The following is a 19,483-nucleotide window of genomic DNA, read 5'->3' as shown; positions in this document are numbered from 1 at the left end:
TGGTTTCTTCCCACGTTCCATAGATGTACAGGTTAGTCGGTTAATCGGTCACATGGTTGTAATTGGGCTGTGTGGCCTCATTGGCCAGAAGGGCCTGTTGCCATGCTATATATCCAAATAAAAATAAATAAGCAAACAGAAAGCATCCTAGATTGTTACTTAATTTTCATAAGGACTGGCAGTTTTCACTGCAAATGATCTTAAGCTTTTACATTGCTGTACAAAAGTGGAAAAAGTGTATAATTAAACAAAAGATTTCCCATGATTGCCACTGTGCTGCAGATACAGTGATGGAATTGAGTAAATTAGCTTCCTTAAGACCTGAGAAAAAGATCTTGCTCCTTTCTCTCTTCATTGCCCTTCGACTGCAGTAGGCTGGGGAACGGATGGTAGCATTCTGATACCCGAGTTCACGCCAGAGACTTGAATGCAGAGTTCTAGCTCATGTTCTAGCTCTGCATTTTGTGCCATTGGAAAAAGCTTTTTTTGGTTGATGTTATAAACCGAAGGCTCAACTGCTTGGTTCTTCAATGGATGCATAACATCCCAGGATGTGGTTTCAAAGAATAGTGATGTTGTTGTCCACTGTTCTGAGCAATGGTCATCCAATGCAAGTTATTTGTGTGAACCTACTCTGCCCGAATGGCAGCTGTTTTCCCAATTTACAGAAACAAACTCTTGAGAATGTCCTAAAAGGGATATAATGGTATATTATAGATGCAGTTGTTTCCTTTTATGAATATCAAGAAAACACTATTAGTTTTAAAAGAACGTCAAATAGTTATGACACTGGGCTATTTAAATTGTCAGGTTATTTCTGACAGCAGGTTAGTTTAAACAAGTTGGTAATCTTGTTTAATTATTTCTGTAGATTGGTGTACAAACCAGATTAGCACACATCATTTGCTTTGAAAATAACAGCTGAATTAAACTAATTTTTAAAGGAAAGTAGGCTGGTTGTTATTTGTGGATTTTCAAGCATACTACTTCACCCGGGAATCTGGTTCAAAGCTTTATATTCAGCAGCTCAGGTCTCTAATTAGACAATATCAATGTTAAGATTCTGGAAGAAGCAAATCAAAAGTACTATTAAATAGGAACAGATAATATTGCTTTCAATGATGCTGCAACAGCTGTTCAAACAGCAGAAACAAAACACTTGTGGAATTTGAAATAGAACAGACACTTTTCATGCCCAAATTTACTAGGAACATGTCCAGACTACTTACGTTGAATGTGCATCATGCTCTTGATCTCTAGAGAGGGAGTTCTACGTATTTTCAACTGCATAATACTCTTAGGGTTCACATGTGTCCAATATTCAAGACAAAGCTCTTGCCTAAGATGAAGGTAATATCTTCAAAATATATGTCAGTACTCTATATATACGTCAAAAAAGTTAACTGTTTATTTGCGAGGCAGATCATTTCAACTACCGTATCAGAATGCAAGCTGAGACTCCAGACTCCTACACATCAGGGAGAACAACGTAAGATGTTCTGCTAAGGGAATTTGAGCAGCTAAAGACTGAATTGAAATGCAGAACCAAAAAGGTAATATCCTCTGGATTGTTATTTGAGTTGTGTGCAAAGTGGCATAGGATTAATAAGATTAGTGTGCGAGAAGTGGATTTGAATTTATGGAGCAGTAGATATGGTATTGGGGAAGGGGGTGGCTGTTCTGATGGGACGGGCTCCATCTGAATCATGCTGAAACCATATTCCTGGTGAATTGCTTTAAACTAAGTAGTAGAGGGGTAGATGCAACAGCTTGGAAAATGATGGACAAAGAAAAATTGGAAGGAAAGTGCAGGAAAGTCTATTGAATAAAGAATAAGCTAAAAAAAAGTCTTGAAATTAACTTCAGGCAACATTTAGACAAAATTGAAAAGAAAAGCGGTGAATGCAGGACTGAAGGTGTTATATCTGAATGCACACAGTATGCAAAAAAAAATACATGGTCCTGTAGCATAGTTAGAAATTGTCAGATATGACATTATTGGCATCACAGAGTAGAGATTCAAAGAAGATCACAGCTCGAAGATGAACATCCAAAGGTACAAATTGTATTGAAATGGCAGGGAAGTAGGTGGGTGGGGTGGGTTGGCATTTTTTTGGTAAAAAATGAAATCAAATCCATAGAAAGAAGTAACATGGGATCAGAAGATGTGGGCAGAGTTAAGAAACAGCGAGGGTAAAAAGACCTGAACGGGAGTTATATACAGGCTCCGAACAGCAGCCAGGCAATGTGGTACAAATTACAACAGGTGACAGAAAAGGGATGTAATGTATAAAAAAACAATGTTACAATGGTCATTGGGGATTTAAGTATGTCAAAGTTTTAAATGTCATGCCAAATTTTAGCAAACTCCTGAGGAACTTGAGGCACTGCTGTGCTTTCCTCACAATTGCACCGACATGCTTGGCCCAGGACAGGCTTTCTGAAATGGTATCTTCAAGGAATTTAAAATTGCTGACCCTCTCGATCTGTGACCTCTGATGAAGATTGTTCTATTGACCTCCGGTTTTCCTTCTCCTGAAGTCAATAATCAGTTCCTTGGTCTTGCTGACATTGAGTAAGAGGTTGTTGTTGTGGCACCACTCAGCCAGATTTTCAATCCCCCTCCTATATACCACCTTTGATTCTGCCTACAACAGTGATATCATCAGCAAACTTAACTATGACATTGGAGCTATGCTTAGCCATATAGTTAGAAGTGAAAAATGAGTAGAGCAGAGGGCTAAGCATGCAGCCTTATGGAGCACCAGTGCTGATGGAGATTGTGGAGGAGATGTTGTTGCAAGTCTGAACTGCCTGGGACCTGCAAGTTAGGATATCGAGGATCAGATTGCTCAAAGAAGTATTGAGGCCAAGGTGCTGAAGCTTATTGATTAGTTAGGAGGGATGATAATATTGAATCTCGAGCTGTAGTTGATAAAGAGCATCCTGATGTATGGATCTTTATTGTCTAGATGTTCCAGGGTTGAGTGAAGAGACAATGGAATAGCATCTGCTATGGACCTGTTATGCTGGTAGGCAAATTGGAGCAAGTCCAAGTCACTTTTCAGGCAGAATTGAAATGTTCTGTTACCAACCTCTCAAAACACTTCAACAAGGTAAAGAACGTGGGGGGTAGTGTTGTTTCTCCTACAGAGCATTAAGTTGGATAAGTCCTCAGAGTCTCATAGGAGATACCCCACTCCATTGAGGAAGGCAAGAGAAGAGTTTTCTGGGGCCTTGAAGGTAAGCTAGCCAATGATATGAAAGGTGGATAAGTCACCTGGACCAGATGGACTACAATACAGGGTTTTGTAAGAGGCCTTTGAGAAGGTGCCACACAGAAGCCTTTGATAAGGTGCCATACACGAGGCTGCCAATAAAATAAGATCCAATGGTATTACAGGAAGGGTAATAGCATAGATAGAAAATTTTCTGACTGGCAGGCGGCAAAGAATGAGAATAAAGGGGGCTTTTCTGGTTGGCTGTCGATGACTAGTGGTGTGCCACAGGGGTTCATGTTGGAAAGATTTCTTTTCATGCTATATGTCAATGATTTGAATGAAAAATGTGATTATTTTGTGGCCAAGTTTGCAGATGATTTGAAGAAAGCTGGAAGGGCAGGTAGTTTTGAGGAAGAAGGGTGTCTGAGAAGGACTTAGATAGATTGGAAGAATGGGAAAAGAAGTGGCAGACAGAATACAGTGTAGGGAAGTGTATGGTCATGCATTTTGACAGAAGGAATATAAGCATAGACTATTTTATAAATGGGCAGAAAATTCAAAAATCAGGGGTGCAAGGGAACTTGGGAGTCCTCATGAAGGATTCCCTAAAGGTTAACTTGCAGTTTGAGTTGGTGGTAAAGATGGCAAATGCAAAGTTAACATTCATTTTGAGAGGAGCTGAATGAAAATGCAAGGATGTAATGCTAAGGCTTTATAAGGCACTGATGAGGCCTCACTTGGAGTATTGTGAGTAGTTTTTGACCCCTCATTTAAGAAAAGATATGCTGACATTGGAGAGGGTTCAGAGGTGTAATTCCTCATTCCAGGAATTTCAGGATAACATTAGGAGATCATTTGGCTCACTGGAGTACTGAAGAATGGGGGGGGGGGGGGATCTCATTGAAATCTATCAAATATTGAAAGACCTAGATATAATGAATGTGGACAGTATGGTTCCTGTTACAGGGAATTCTAGGACCAAAGGACACAACACTCAGTGGCCACTTTATTAGGTACAACTGTATGCCTGTTTGTTAATGCAAATATCTAATCAGCCAATCATGTGGCAACAACTCAATCCATAAAAGCATGCAACATGGTGAAGAGGTTCAGTTGTTGTTCAGCCCAAACATCAGAATCGGAACATAATGTTATTTAAGTTACTTTTAAAGTGGAATGATTGATGGTGCTAATTGCTTTGAGTATCTCCAGAAACAGTTGATCTCCTGGGATTTTAATGCATAAGCATCTCCAGAGTTTACAGAGATTGGTACAAAAAGGAAACCAAAAAAATCCAGTACGTTGTAGTACTGTAGGTAAGAGCACCTTAGACCATAAAATTTAGGAGCAGATGTAGGCCCATTAAGTCTGCTCTGCCATTTCATCATGGCTGATCCATTTCTCTCTCAGGACCCATCTCCTAACTTCTCCCTGTATTCCTTCATGTCCTGACAAATCAAGTATCTATCAATCTCTGCCTTAAATATACTCAATGACTTGGCCTCCACAGCCACACTGGTTCAAGCAGGAAAGCGACATACTATATCTCAGATAATCACATTACAACAGTTGGGTGCACAAGAGCATCTCTGAACACACAACACAGCGCACCTTGAAGTGGATGAGCTACAGCAGCAGAGGACCATGAACATACATTCAGCAGCCACAGTATTAGGTATAGGAGGTACCTAGTAAAGTGGCCAATGAGTATATTTAAAGCAGACTTTGGAAAGTTCTTAATTAGTGAGGGTATCATAGGTTGTCAGAAATAAGTAAATCAATTACAATATGTGTGTATATATACACAGACACATACATATTAAATAGTTAAAATAAAATTAAAATTAAATTAAATTAAATTAAAAGTAGTGCCAAAACAGAAATAATAAAGAAGTGAGGTATTGTTCATGAGTTCAATGTCTATTTAGGAATCGGATGGCAGAGGGAAAGAAGCTGTTCCTGAATCACTGAGTGTGTATCTCCTTCCTGATTGTAACAGTGAGAAGAGGGCATTTCCTTGGTGATGGGGGTCCTTAATAATGGATGCCACCTTTCTGAGGTACTGCTCCTTGAAGATGTCTTGCATACTATGAAGGCAAGTACCCAAGATGGAGTTGACTAGTTTTACAACTTTCTATAGCTTCTTTCAATCCTGTGCAGTAGCACCTCCCCCGCACCCCCGTACCAGATGGTGACCCAGCATGTCCGAATGCTCTCCCTGGTACATCTGCAGAAGTTTTCAAGCATTTGAGGTGACAAACCAAATATCTTTAAACTCTTAATGAAATACAGCACTGTCTTGCCTTCATTATAGCTGCATCGATATGTTGGGACCAGGTTAGACCCTCAGAGAATTTGACACCTAGGAACCTGAAATTGGTCACTCTTTCCACTTCTCATTCATCTATGAGGATTGGTTCGTGTTTCCTCACCCCTTCTGAAATCGACAATCAACTCTTTGGTCATGCTGACAATTGAATGCAAGGTTGTTGCTGTGACACCACTTAAGGGGAGAAGGCAGGAGAATGAGGGTTGAGAGTGATTATGAATCAGCCATGAAGGAATAGTGAAGCAGATCCAATGTGTGGAATGGCCCAATTTAGCTCCTATGTCTTATGGCCTGATTTTTGAACATGGATGAACCTTGCACAGCAAGTTTTAGGGAAGCTGCAGCACCAGGACTGAATTTTCACCTGGAACCTTATGGTTAATGTTTCCACAGTTACCAGCAAGACTGCTTTTTACATTGAAACACAGGGACAAAGGGCATCAGGCTGTGTACCTCACCACCATCAAATGCACTAAACTTGACAGTGTCACTGTTGAAATTGACGACAGAACATGGCTGCCCAGATTGGGCCTAATGCAATCGTCAGAATAAGCTCAAGAACCATTCAACTAGCAAGTTGCATAAATGGCCCTGTACTTTAAAGTGAATACTGTGGGAATTGAAGGAGGTGATATTACGGAAGTCCAAAATGATGGGATATGACAGTGTAGAAAGAGGCTATACTTCTGACAGAGGCCGAAAGCTATGATACGTGTACATTTAATTACACCAGGCAAGGTGAAGATCTCTTGTTAGAGGATACTGTCCAGAAACTAGAAGAATAATCTTACTTGTTACCATCAAAGATTGTTGAAAGCTATAGTTCAGGCATAAAGAGCCAGTGTCAAGACTAGACTACATATGGGTACTTTACTTCATTAAATAACTTGTTCTTACATTTCAATCAATGTTCCCTCTAAGGTACACCTGGACACATCTTTTGCTGCTAGTGCACAAAGGAATTTAAACTATGCACAAAAGGTTGTCAGCCTGCTACCTCATTGGCACGTTATGTAAATTTCATGATCATACACAATCACATTTCCTTCTGATGCGGACAGTGTTGACAATGTGAAGTTTGCGATGATTTGTCTGCAGATTTTAGAACTGGCTTATTTATATTGTTTTTACAGAAGAAATTATTGATTCACTATGTTAAATTCCAAAGAAGCAAAGGACTTGAAGCACAAAAGAACTGCTAGTTCATTTAAAGCAGTAAGTTTTATTATCCATAAAATAGTGTCAGGTTTACTTCCACTTAAAAAATTAGTGCTCACACGTTGTTGTCACTGAACAAAAAAAAATGGCAGTGCACAAGATTTTTGCACACACTGGTCATTACATATTAGAGGAAACATTGAGTTCAATTTTGAAGCCCTTTCTAAGTGTCTTATATGATAGGTTTGCTGAAGGAATGGAAGGCAAACAAATTTGGTCAAAGCTGTTGAGTTTACGAAACTTGACATTCAAATTCAAATACAAAATTGGAAAATTGATGAAAATCTTATTCAAGAATTTATTCCACCTCAGGCAATGGTATAGCTGCAGCTTAAACAGAAAACTCAATACCCAAGGTTAGGAAATGAAAGCATACCAAGCACAATTTTATCAGTTGACATTGAAACTGATGAATTGATGTTTGTTGGCTTTGGACATCACTGGCCATTTATTGGTTTAGTACTGCCAAATGCAATCAAGTAGAACTAGCTGAGATGAGAATCTTTTCGGGACCATTTGGGCCGAAGGGCTAGTTTTTATTTGGTATAACTTTCAGACTCTGACAACAACCTTACAGGAAAAATACTTGTGATTCCTTCTGTGTTACCAATTTGAAACATCTTCATAAATTCATCAAGGTATTGTATATGGACATTAAGGGAGGAAATAGTTTATGTACAAAGTAGAACACTTGTCTGGAAGCTAACTCTTCATTCTCCTGCTACAGACTGCATGTTGTAGTCAACATTATGAACAGGAGTAGTCCTGGAATAGATGGTATATGGACTTTAAAGAGACTTCTATAGGCATATTATAAACAGAAAATAAGGTCTAATGGTAGTACTTAAATGTATAGGACACAACCAAAAATATGACTGATTGGAATGCTAACACTGATGAGAATAAAACAGCATGTTAAGGACATAATTAACAACTAAATTGTTACAGGTGAAAGGCCTACATTTCTTAGATAACTCCTTTATCACTACAAGAATTTCCTCTGATTCAACAACAACAACAAAAAAAACTCTGCTGGAGGAGCTCAGCAGTTTGAGCAGTGTTTGTGGGAGGAAAGGAATTGTCAGTATTTTGTGTTGAAACCATGCTTCAGGACAGGAGAGTGGTGCAGCTTACCTGCTTTGTAATAATGCTGCTATCACAAGCATACAGTTTGAAGCGGGACAGTGAAGAGCTGACCCTGACCCTGTGTAAGTGTACTGTGATGGATATTCACTCCTTGGTTGTTTGGTAATCTAGGCTTTCTAAACACAGCATCCACCAATTGAAGATCAGAAACAATTCTAAATAAACCCAAGTAACAGTTGTTTGACTTCTAGTCATAAATACAAGTCAGTCTTCAGATCTTAAAATGTAAATGAAATGCAGTAATATGCTTGAAGTTAAAAAAAATACTCTCTGTAGAATGACTTTAAAAATAACTGCATTTAGAACATGTTCTGCCTATGGAAACTCACCGCACCTGTTTATTGCCGTTCAGAATTACAGCATAAGGGAATGGGTTGTTTAATGGCTTGTTGACAATGGTTTGTTTCAAACAGATAAGCTGGCTCTTAAATTGCTTAAGATTAGGGTGAACTAGAATCCATTCCTCCAGCTTTGGTTTCTGCAGTGGATCACTTGTTCATCTGCAACTCAAGGGTATGTCTTTCTAGTTTATAGTAATTGCAAATCCTTTGTTTAACAAATGTTTTATGCTCAAGAAATGTCTTATGCTTTATAGTTTGTGTTTAAGGAATAAGACTATAGGTCAGAGAAGCAGAATTAGGCCATTCAGCCCTTCGAGTCTACTCTGCCATTCCATCATGGCTGATCTCGGATCCCACTCAACCCCATACACCTGCCTTCTTGCCATATCCTTTGATGCCTTGACCAATCAGGAAACTATCAACTTCCACCTTAAATATACTCTCGGACTTGGCCTCCACCACTGTCTGCTGCAGATCATTCCACAAATTCACTACTCTCTGATTAAAAGAAATTCCTCCTTACATCTGTTCTAAAAGGTTGCCCCTCAATTTTGGGACTGTGCTCTCTAGTTCTGGATATCCTCACCATAGGAAACATTCTCTCCACATCCACCTTATCTAATCCTTTTAACATTCGGTAGATTTCAATGAGATCCCCCTGCATTCTTCTAAATTCCTGTAAGTACAGGCCCAAAGCTGCCAAACGCTTCTCATATATTAACCTCTTCATTACTGGAATCATCCTTTTGAACATCCTTTGGACTCTCTCCAATGACAACACATCCCTTCTGAAATATGGGGCCCAAAACTGTTGACAATACCCTAAGTGCGGCTTGACTAGTATCTTATAAAAGCTCAGCATTATCTCCTTGCTTTTATATTCTATTCTATTCCCCTTAAAATAAATGCTAACATTACATTTGCCTTCTTTAACACAGACTCAACCTGTAAATTAAACTTCTGGGTGTCTTGCACGAGGACTCCTAAGTCCATCTGCACCTCTGATGTTTGAACCTTCTCCCCATTTAGATAATAGTTCACATTATTGTTCCTTTTACCAAAATGTATTATTATACATTTCCCAACACTTGTATTCCATCTGTCACGTTTTTGCCCGTTCTTCCAATTTGTCTAAGTACTGCTGCAATCACATTGCTTCCTCAGCACTTCCTACCCCTCCACTTGCCTTTGAATCATCCCCAAACCTTGCCACAAAGCCATCAAGTCCATTATCTAAATCATTGACAAACAATGTGTAAAGTAGCAGTCCCAATACTGCTGACCCCTGAGGAGCATCACTAGTCACTGGCAACCAATCAGAAAAGGCCCCCCTTATTCCCACTCGCTGCCTCCTGGCTGTCAGCCATTCCTCTAACCATGCCAGTAACTTTCCTATAACACCACATGATTTTTGTCTTGTTAAGCAGCCTCATATGTGGCACCTTATCAACACCTTCTGAAAATCCAAGTAAATGACACCCACGGCCCCTCCTCTGTCCATCCTGCTTGTTACTTCCTCGAAGAACTCTAACAGATTTGTCAGGCAAGATTTTCCTTTACAAAAACCATGCTGATTTTGACTTATTTTATCATTAGTCTTCAAGTACCCCGAAACCTCATCCTTAATAATAGACTCCAACTCTTTCCCAACTGGCCTACAGCTGACCTATAATTTCCTTTCTTTTCCTTTCCTCCCTTCTTAAACGGTGGAGTGACATCTGTAATCTTTCAGTCCTTCACAGCCATGGCAGAATCAAATGAATCTTGAAAGATCATGACCAATACATCTGCTATGTCTTCAGAAACCTCTCTCAGAACTCTGGGATGTTGTCCATCTGGTCCAGGTGACTTATCCACCTTAAGACCTTTCAGTTTGCCTAGTACTTTTTCCTTTGTAATAGCAATGGCACTCAACACCTGCTCCCTGACACTCACAGACCTCTGGCACACTGCTAGTGTCCTCCACAAAGAAGACAGATGCAAAGTACTAATTAAGTTCATCTGCCATTTCTTTGTCCCCCATCGCTATGTCACCAGCATCATTTTCCAGTGGTCCATAACAACTCTCACCTCCCTTTTACTCTTTATGTAACTGAAAAAAACCTTTAGTGTCCTATTTTATATTATTGGCTAGTTTGCCCTCATATTTCATCTTTTCCTTTCTTATTACCTAATGTTTAAGATAGAAATCCTCGATAAATTTTAAATATGCTTTTAAGAGTGTTATTTGGTTTTAAATGTGTATCACTGTAAATAAATTAACTGTGTTTAAACTACTTTGTTATTGGGACGTATCTTTTCCCTAGTAGAGAGAGGGGACCCACCACTTGAATAGGGGGTATTGGCAGCTCACCTTACCATGGGGAATACATAGAGATGTTAACTAGTCTTTAAAGATTGTGTAGTTACAGTATAATCTCACTTTAGTGTGAGTCCTTGTGGTTATTTATATCCATTAGGGCTTAAGGTCTCTATCTGAGTTTAGAACTTTACATTCAGCAAACCCAATACCACCAGAGTCCGGTTTTTCAAATAAACTACTTTTTTATTTAATGTCCAAATAATGTGCCTTAATGCATTTATAAAGACATTTCAAATTAGTGACTCAGATGGAATCTCAAGTAATTTCCTAGAGGATGGTTGTGGGACATTGGTGAATATTACATAGCAGGATTTGAGTGAGCTGTAGTAGCAAAACTGAATTTTCATGTGGAATGTCATATGGCTAATGTTTCTATGGGTACAAACAAGAGTGCAGATTAAACAATTTCCACCTTTTGCAGAACTGCAGTCTCTTGTTTGTTGCTTCAGATTCCAGCATCAGCAGTACACAAAAAGAAATATATTTATTTTATCCATTTTGTCCTTCAATGTAACTAACAGAGCAATGATAAGTGACGATTGGGAAAAATAATTTAAATGTGTTTGAGCTACAACCTACTTGGTGATTATCATACATCATTGGACATGATCCCTAATTATTCTGGTCTTCCAGTTCAATAGATTGATGAAACAAAAGGAATAGAAAAAATGTAATTAAACAGCTAAATGAATTTATAAATATCAGATTTGTTATCTCAGACTTGTATGATGTGAAATTTGTTATTTTGCAGCAGGAGTACAGTGCAAGGACAAACTTACTATAAATTACAACAAAGAAAAGAATAACGCCAAATAAAAAGGACAAGAATAGTGAGGCAGTATTCATGGATCATTCAGAAATCTGATGGCTGAGGAGAAGACACTTTATTGCATGGGATTGGAATTAAAATAGTGGTGCTCCAGTTGAACAGACTCTTGGATACATCTCATTTAAAGGGTGGCCAACAGTTTGAGTACATAATCTGGGAAAGGTACAAGAGCAGTGGAAGAGGTGGGGCACAGATTCACAAGAGTTACATCAACAATTGTGTTTCCTTGAGTTTAAAAGATTGAGAGTTGTTACATACCTCAAGGAGGTCTGTGATTTTTTTTTGGGAGAATGATGTAATGGTCTTTTGGAGGTCACCTGATGTAATTTTCCCGCCGATGTGAGGTTATGTGATGACATGTGCATCACGGGTATATAAGGGAAGACCCCAGATGATGCAGTTAGTTTTTAGTTTTTAGTTTTCCGGCTAGAACATGCGTCTGTGTCTCCGTTTCTGTTGCGTATTTGTTTTTATGACGCAGTTTCATTTTTAAGACGGACTGTACGTTCTGTTGCAAGGTACAATAGTGCTGGATTGGCAATTTTTGCTAGATGTGTTGATGTACCTTATTCCAGCAGTAGTACGGGAGAGTGAAGACTTTATCGAAGTACAGGACCCGAAGGATTGAGAGGAGTCGGTTTTGTTTGGCGGTTTAACAAAGGATCGACCTTATTGAGTCTTCGTTGAAGGAGTAGTGACCTGCATCGTAGATAACTCTTGCCAAACCAGCAAAGAGTTCATGCAAGGTTTGCTGTCTAGAATTTAAGGTCAGTTGTTTTAAACTGTTTATTTCCTGCATCATGAATCCTTTGGACAGAACCAACAGGAAAGTCGCGTCTATGATGAAATCCTTCTGCAGGGAAGTCTCTCACAATTGAACGTATAAATCTGTTGGACTTTCGAATTTACCATTTTAAGAACTATATCTGACTTTACCGCTTTAAGAACTGTTTTCGCATTTAACGCTTTAAGAACCAGTGCCGAGTGATGATTTGTTGAACGGCTGCATAGCGGTTAACTTCTGGTTAAGGTTTTTGTTTGTTTTTTTTTACCGTTTTTCCGTGTTTAATAAATGTTTGGTTGTTTTTATATAACTTGTCTCGATTGATATTCATTATTGCCAGTTACGTAACAGAGTAATTTAACTGATGGTACAGAGAAATGACTTTTGTCGTTGAGAGAATCATGAAAAATGGACACTAATACCAGTAGTCAAAGGACACAAAGGACATTGGATCAAATAACACGTTCAGGATTAAAAACAGTATATTTTTGTTAGGTAATGGTATAAAATGGAACAAAGGTAGATAAATGTGTATGAGATATAGTAAATCAAATTATGAATGACAGGTTTTAGCAAACATTCTTCATTTCTATATGTCAGAACAATGGAAAATTGGCTAAGAGCAGTCCATCAAGCTTGTACAGTCTATGCACAATCAGCACCAACAGAGTACGTAAATTACTTGATCATTAGAAATGCAAGAAATGCTAAAGGAGAATTGTGGAACTGGAAAGTAAATTCTGGTGATAGTTAAATTATAAATTGAAATGAATTATACGGCACTTTAGAGCAATTTCATGCAGTATGACCAGCCAGATCAAATCTATTGAATGCCAATTAAATGGAAACTGTAACTGAGAAACTTAATGCACTAAAGGGATGATTTTCAATCTATAAATGCTCTATTCTCAAACCTGATTTTTCTCAACTTATTAAAAAGTGATAATAAGAAGGAAATAAAGTTGGATACTAAACTAATTTTAAGGGCCATAAATTTCAAAATTGAACTTATTAAATCAAAGTTGAATTGTGTTTTCATAGCAACAGTAAAGAAATCACAGCAAATATGTCAAGAGGCATTGAAATGACTCATAAAGCTGCACAATAGCTCAATACACATGCCAACAAATTCCTCCCCTGTTGGGATCACTGAAAGCTCTATATAAAAACAGTAATACATTGTATTCCACTGTTGCATTTCTTTATTTTCAAGCTAAAGCACAACATATTATTATTAATATATAGCACCTTTAGTTTTTAGATCTTGGATAAATTTTAAAATAGATAATTTTAAACAATTCGTGTTATGTCTTTTAAAACTAAGACTTATCTTCCTTAATCCACTCTGATTTAATTTAGTTTTTGCATCAACCTCTAATTTCTATTCTATAGTTTGAATTTTGTTTGACAGAATGACTGTTTCCAGGTGCAGAAACTCAAGAGTTCATTTCTTTTTAAAAAAATGTATAGTTGAAATTCCATTTTTCATTATATCTTCTGCACTGTTGAGTGGCTAATCTCATTTCCTTCCTGTCAGGGCTAATACATTCATTAACTTTCCTCAGAATTCTTTCCTTCAGAAATACCATCGATCATCTTTAAATTTGCTTTGAAGTATTTTCCAGTTAGTGAAGTAATATGTACATAGCTGACATCTAAAACGTTTGACAAACATCTATAGATGTGTAGTGGAGAATATCTTGACTGGTATGGACACACCAATGACTTGGAACGGAAAATCCTGCAAAAAGTACTGGGTTTGGTCTAGACCATCACAGGTAAAGCCCTCCAACCATTGAGAACATCTACATGAAATGCTGACATAGGAAAGCAGTGTCCATTATCAGGGATCCCCACCTTCCAGATCATGCTCTCTTCTTGCTGCTTCGTTCAGAAAGAAGGTGCAAGATCCTCAGGATATGCAGCACCAGTTTCAAGAACAGTTGCTACCCCTCACCATCAGACTCTCAAACAAAGGGGATAATTTCACTCAACTTCATTTGTCCCATCATTGAAATGTTCACACAATCAATGGACTTAGTGTCAAGGACTCTTCATCCCATGTTCTCTTTATTTATTGCATCTTAATATTTGCATTTGCACTTTTTGTTGTCTTCTGCACTTTGATTGAATGCCCTAGTTGGGCAGTGTTTCATTGATTCTGTTATAATTACAGCTCTATAGATTTGTTGAGTCTGCACACATGAAAATGAATCTCAAGGTTTATATGGTGATTATATATGTACCTTGATAATTTACTTTGATCTTGTTTCTCTAGGTTTATTGTTTCAAAGATTTTAAAATCTGATCCTACCCACACATAAATTAATTTAGACTATGTGCAATGATGGTGCACTTCTTTTTATGTAGGGAATGCTTCCCAGGGATAACCGGTTTATATAACAACAATTTTTAATTCATCTTCATTTTCAGTCCCATTAGATTCCTTAAGATGACTTAATTTATTTTGATCCCCGGCCCTCCAACATTGCAAATAACTCCTTTCACATTTTGCAGATATGTATTGTATATTCAAATCTATTTCCATTTTTCCTAACTTGTCCTTTTAATGGTGGAAGATTTTGCGTTCCTCTCAGTAATTTCCCCATCTTCATCTTTGCAAAAATGAATATACTGATGTTTTATACTTTATACTTTATTGTCGCCAAGCAATTGATACTAGAATGCACAATCATTACAGCGATATTTGATTCTGCGCTTCCCGCTCCCTGGGTTACAAATCGATAGTAAATATTAAAAATTTAATTTATAAATCATAAATAGAAAATAGAAAAAATGGAAAGTAAGGTAGTGCAAAAAAAAAAACCGAGAGGCAGGTCCGGATATTTGGAGGGTACAGCCCAGATCCGGGTGAGGATCCGTTCAGCGGTCTTATCACAGTTGGAAAGAAGCTGTTCCCAAATCTGGCTGTACGAGTCTTAAGTTCCTGAGCCTTCTCCCGGAGGGAAGAGGGACGAAAAGTGTGTTGGCTGGGTGGGTCGTGTCCTTGATTATCCTGGCAGCACTGCTCCGACAGCGTGCGGTGTAAAGTGAGTCCAAGAACGGAAGATTGATTTGTGTGATGTGCTGCGCTGTGTTCACGATCTTCAGCAGCTTCTTCCGGTCTTGGACAGGACAACTTCCATACCAGGTTGTGATGCACCCTAGAAGAATACTTTCTACGGTGCATCTATAAAAATTAGTGAGGGTTTTAGGGGACAGGCCAAATTTCTTTAGTTTTCTCAGGAAGTAAAGGCACTGGTGGGCCTTCTTGGCAGTGGACTCTACTTGGTTGGACCAAGTCAGGTCATTTGTGATATTGACCCCGAGGAACTTAAAGCTTTTGGCCTGTTCCACTTGCGCACCACTGATGTAAATTGGGTGGTGCGGTCTGCTACTCCTTCTGAAGTCAACAACCAATTCCTTCGTCTTGCTGACATTGAGGCATAAGTTATTGTCTTCGCACCATGCCACCAGGTTCTTAATCTCCTCTCTGTACTCAAACTCATCATTACCCGAGATACGGCCTACAATTGTTGTGTCATCAGCAAACTTATATATTGAGTTGATGGAAACTTGGCTACACAATCATGGGTCCACAGTGAGTACAGCAGGGGGCTGAGTACACAGCCTTGTGGGACAATGGTGCTCAGAGTGATTGTAGAGGAGATTGTAGACTTCTTCTGCAGCTACAAGTCATTAATATACATTAGCTGATACTCTCAGGGGAGTACTCATAAATGTATTTCAGATGTCCTCAGAAAAGGTATGCTGTCCATGTTTTTTCTGTATAAAATTAAACACAAAAAGCAATATTTTCAATCCTAGGTTCATTTAACATTATTTAATAATGAATAATATTAAGTTGTAAAAAAATCAAAATAACAATTTAAGATCTATGATTCTAATCTTTCATCAATATAATGAAAGGTTATTGATATAATAAATAAAAATGTTAACAAAGGAGATAGTACAGTTCAAGTACTTGTTTGCGTTAGTGCTAGTGTAATGACATGGGGGCAAGGTTGGAAGGAAAGTCATAAAAATTGCTGGAAAGCTGAATTATAGTTTTAGAACTGTAATGTCATTAATAAGAAACTTGTAAGTTACTTATCAACTTGAAAGGCTAATACTGTACTAGTTGCAGTCTTGAGAAAGAGACAGTGTTTGGAAAATACTGTCACAGGCAAAAGCAGTGGCTGTGAGCTCTTAAACTTACTCTATACCCTTTCATGATTAGTGTAATGTAATATACAAAATATTTTATTTTATTGAGCAATAGAGCACTGAGTAGGCCTTTCCAGTCTTTTGAGCCATGGCTTCCCAGCAACCCCATAACCCTGATTAACTCTAACCTAATCACGGGACAATTTGTAATAACCAATTAACCTACCCGAAACATCTTTGGACTGTGGGAGAAAACCAGTGCATCTGGGAAATACCCACATATTCTAAGTGGACTCCTTACAGAAAGGCGCATTGGAGTTGAACTCTGAGCTCCAGAATCCCTGGACTAAAATGGTATCACACTAATTGTATGCTACCATGGCAGCCTGATAATAAAATTTTGTCATGCATTTGACTTTTGCCTTGTTTTTATTCTCTTACATCTTGAGTTTTCTTTCACAACAAAATAAATATTTGCTTTTGAGTAATGCTTGTATCTTTCTGTTGTGAACTTTCTTTAATTTCTTATGTTGCTGTTTGCAAATGGCAGAGATGGCATAAAAATAGGGGCAGGAATGGGCCCCCCAGCTCCTCAAGCATGTCTTTTTAAATAAGAACATAGCTGATCTGATGGTAACCCCAACTCTTCATTCCCACCTACTTGCTTATCTGTTGCCTTTGTTTCTACAGCCCTTAAAAGACTCATGACCTTTGCAGAAAAAAAACTTCATTTTCAGTCTATCATAAATGGATGATCCACATAGATCTAAATTATTCTACAACATGAGATATCTTCCCAACATCTACCTTGTCAAGAACTGTCAGGGTCTTACATGTTTGATCAAGTTACCTGTCAATCTTCTAAATCTCAGCAGATGAATGCACACATGAACAACTTTGCTTCATAAGGCAGTCTGTTCATTACAAGTGTAAATCTAACAGATATTTTCTAATCTCCCTCCAACACATTTACATTTTTTCTTAATGTTAAATTGCTTTGAGATAACAGTAAATTGAACAATATAGTGCATTTTACTCCTGATATGATCTCACCAATATCTAATGTCATTGAAGCATAATAGCTGTACTTTTGTATTCAATTCCCCTGTAGTAAATGATACATTCTGTTAGCTTTCCTTATTACTTGTTAAGTGATTGATAGGTGAGGGACCTCTGTTTGTATTATGAGGGCCTCACTGGTTATAGTGCAATCATAATTAGGAAAATTTGTTAACATCTGTGTTTTGAAAGCAAATACAGCTTTTTCAGCTACAATAAGACTTCCAATAACACAAGGTTTCTTAGTAAAAGACTGTGTATGAGGCAGGAATAAAGTGACTATCTTTGGTAGGACGAATTAGATTTGCCCACTTATATATTGGGAACACATGCCAACCATATTTATTTTATAGATGACATAAGATATATAGCCTATAAATTTACAGAATAGTCTGATTTATTAATCTCAGTTATAGACCAGGTTTACTAACCAAATAGTTGGTTCAAAATATTGGTGAGGCTAGTAACACACAATATTAATTAAGGTTAGATTGTTGTTTTCAAGTCTTGGGTTTGGAACATGCATCAATGCTGTATAGAAATAAATAATTATGATCTATAGCTATTATTTAGCTGTGGTTTCATGTTGATCAAAGTTGGAAAGGAAATAGTCCAGGATACTTAATTTTTAGAAGGAGGTTGACAAAATAGAAAAGGAGGGCGGGTAGAACAGATGTCATAGTGTAAAGTGGTAGAGAGAAAGAACAAATCCCATAAAATCAAGAAGTGGAGTGGTTTTGTGAGGTGTTAAGAAATCGCCTGGGGGAAAACGTTGATGGGAGTTGTCAATATGACTACACAGCAGTAGTAATGGATAGTATAAATGAGAAAATTAGAGTTCCCTTTAGCAAGTGTAATGCAGTGATCATGGAGGATCTTCATCTACAAATAGACTAGGCAAACCAAATTAGTAGTAGTAGTAATGTGGAGGACAATCTTTAAGGGAATGAATTCCAGATCAGTATTTTAAGGAAATCTAGTATTGTGCAATAAGTAAGGACTAATTAATATTAAGTAGTCTTTGGATAACAGTAATCAGAATATATCTGAAGACTTAATGTAACTTAATTCAATCTTAAACCACAGTCATTATTCTATATAAAGCAAAATATGAGCTATGAGCTGGCTATGGTAAAACTGCCTGAAAAGCTATGAAGTAATTCACCAATAGAAAACAGTTAAATAATAACATTCAACTTACAGGAAAACAAACCATATAAAAATGAAGGTCCCCTATGGCTAATGAGGAACTAAAAATAATCTCAGATCAAAGGATAGAACATCTTGGATCAAAGGATAGTAAGGGTGACATTGCCATAAATGAGAATTAAATCTAAAGAGTGGGGAAAAAATAACAATCTTCATCAAAGGAGGACCAAGAAATTGAAAAGAAAGGGTGAAATAGAATTAGAATAAGCAAAGTAAACAGAGCTGTATAATAATATAGAAAGAAACACAAAAGTAACATGTAAATAAAAGAATACTAACAAAAGATTGAGAGAGCAGAAATTATATTAGAAATAAGGCAACAGTAGATAAATTGAACACACACATTGCATCCGTCTTCACAGGAAAAGACAGGAAACTGTCCAGAAATAATAGAATATAATAGGTCCAGGGTAATAGAGAAGCTGAAAGAAATATGTATGAGTGAAAATTTAGCATTGGAGAAATCAATACAACTGAAAGGCATACTGACATTATAGCCATGGACATGATGAATGTACCATTTTCATCCTTCTAACTTCCATAAATTCTGGAACTGTATTGACTCACCGCAAGGCAACAATTTTAACTTCACTTTTTAAAGAAAGACGGGGAGAGAAAATGGGAAACTACAAACCAGTTAACCTAATAATAGAGATGGGAAAATACTTGAATCTTTTTAATGGATTGGAATTCTATTGGATTTCTTTGTTTTGTAGCTGCCTGTAAGGAGGGGAATCTCAGAGTTGTATATAATATACATACTTTGATAATAAATGTACTTTGAACTTTGAAGAAGTTAGTAGCACAGAGAGAAATGA

At 37.6% G+C, this 19,483-nt stretch overlaps 1 protein-coding gene across 7 annotated transcripts in view; it reads left to right on the top strand.

Annotated features, from left to right (window-relative positions):
- The window catches only part of sntg1 (syntrophin, gamma 1), a 533,050-nt gene that overhangs the window by 191,943 nt on the left and 321,624 nt on the right, over window positions 1–19,483 (top strand). The window contains exons 1-2 of one of the 7 annotated variants that reach the window (XM_072255026.1): window positions 1,459–1,553; window positions 12,022–12,213. The exons of the other annotated variants lie outside the window; for them this stretch is intronic. The gene's annotated coding sequence lies outside the window, so the exon portion shown is untranslated. Of the gene's footprint in view, window positions 1–1,458; window positions 1,554–12,021; window positions 12,214–19,483 lie in introns of those variants that run through there. 7 annotated transcript variants of the gene reach the window in all.

The sequence above is a fragment of the Mobula birostris genome, chromosome 1 (assembly GCF_030028105.1).
Source record: "Mobula birostris isolate sMobBir1 chromosome 1, sMobBir1.hap1, whole genome shotgun sequence".
NCBI lineage: Eukaryota > Metazoa > Chordata > Chondrichthyes > Myliobatiformes > Myliobatidae > Mobula > Mobula birostris.
This window is presented reverse-complemented; position numbering and strand designations above follow the sequence as displayed.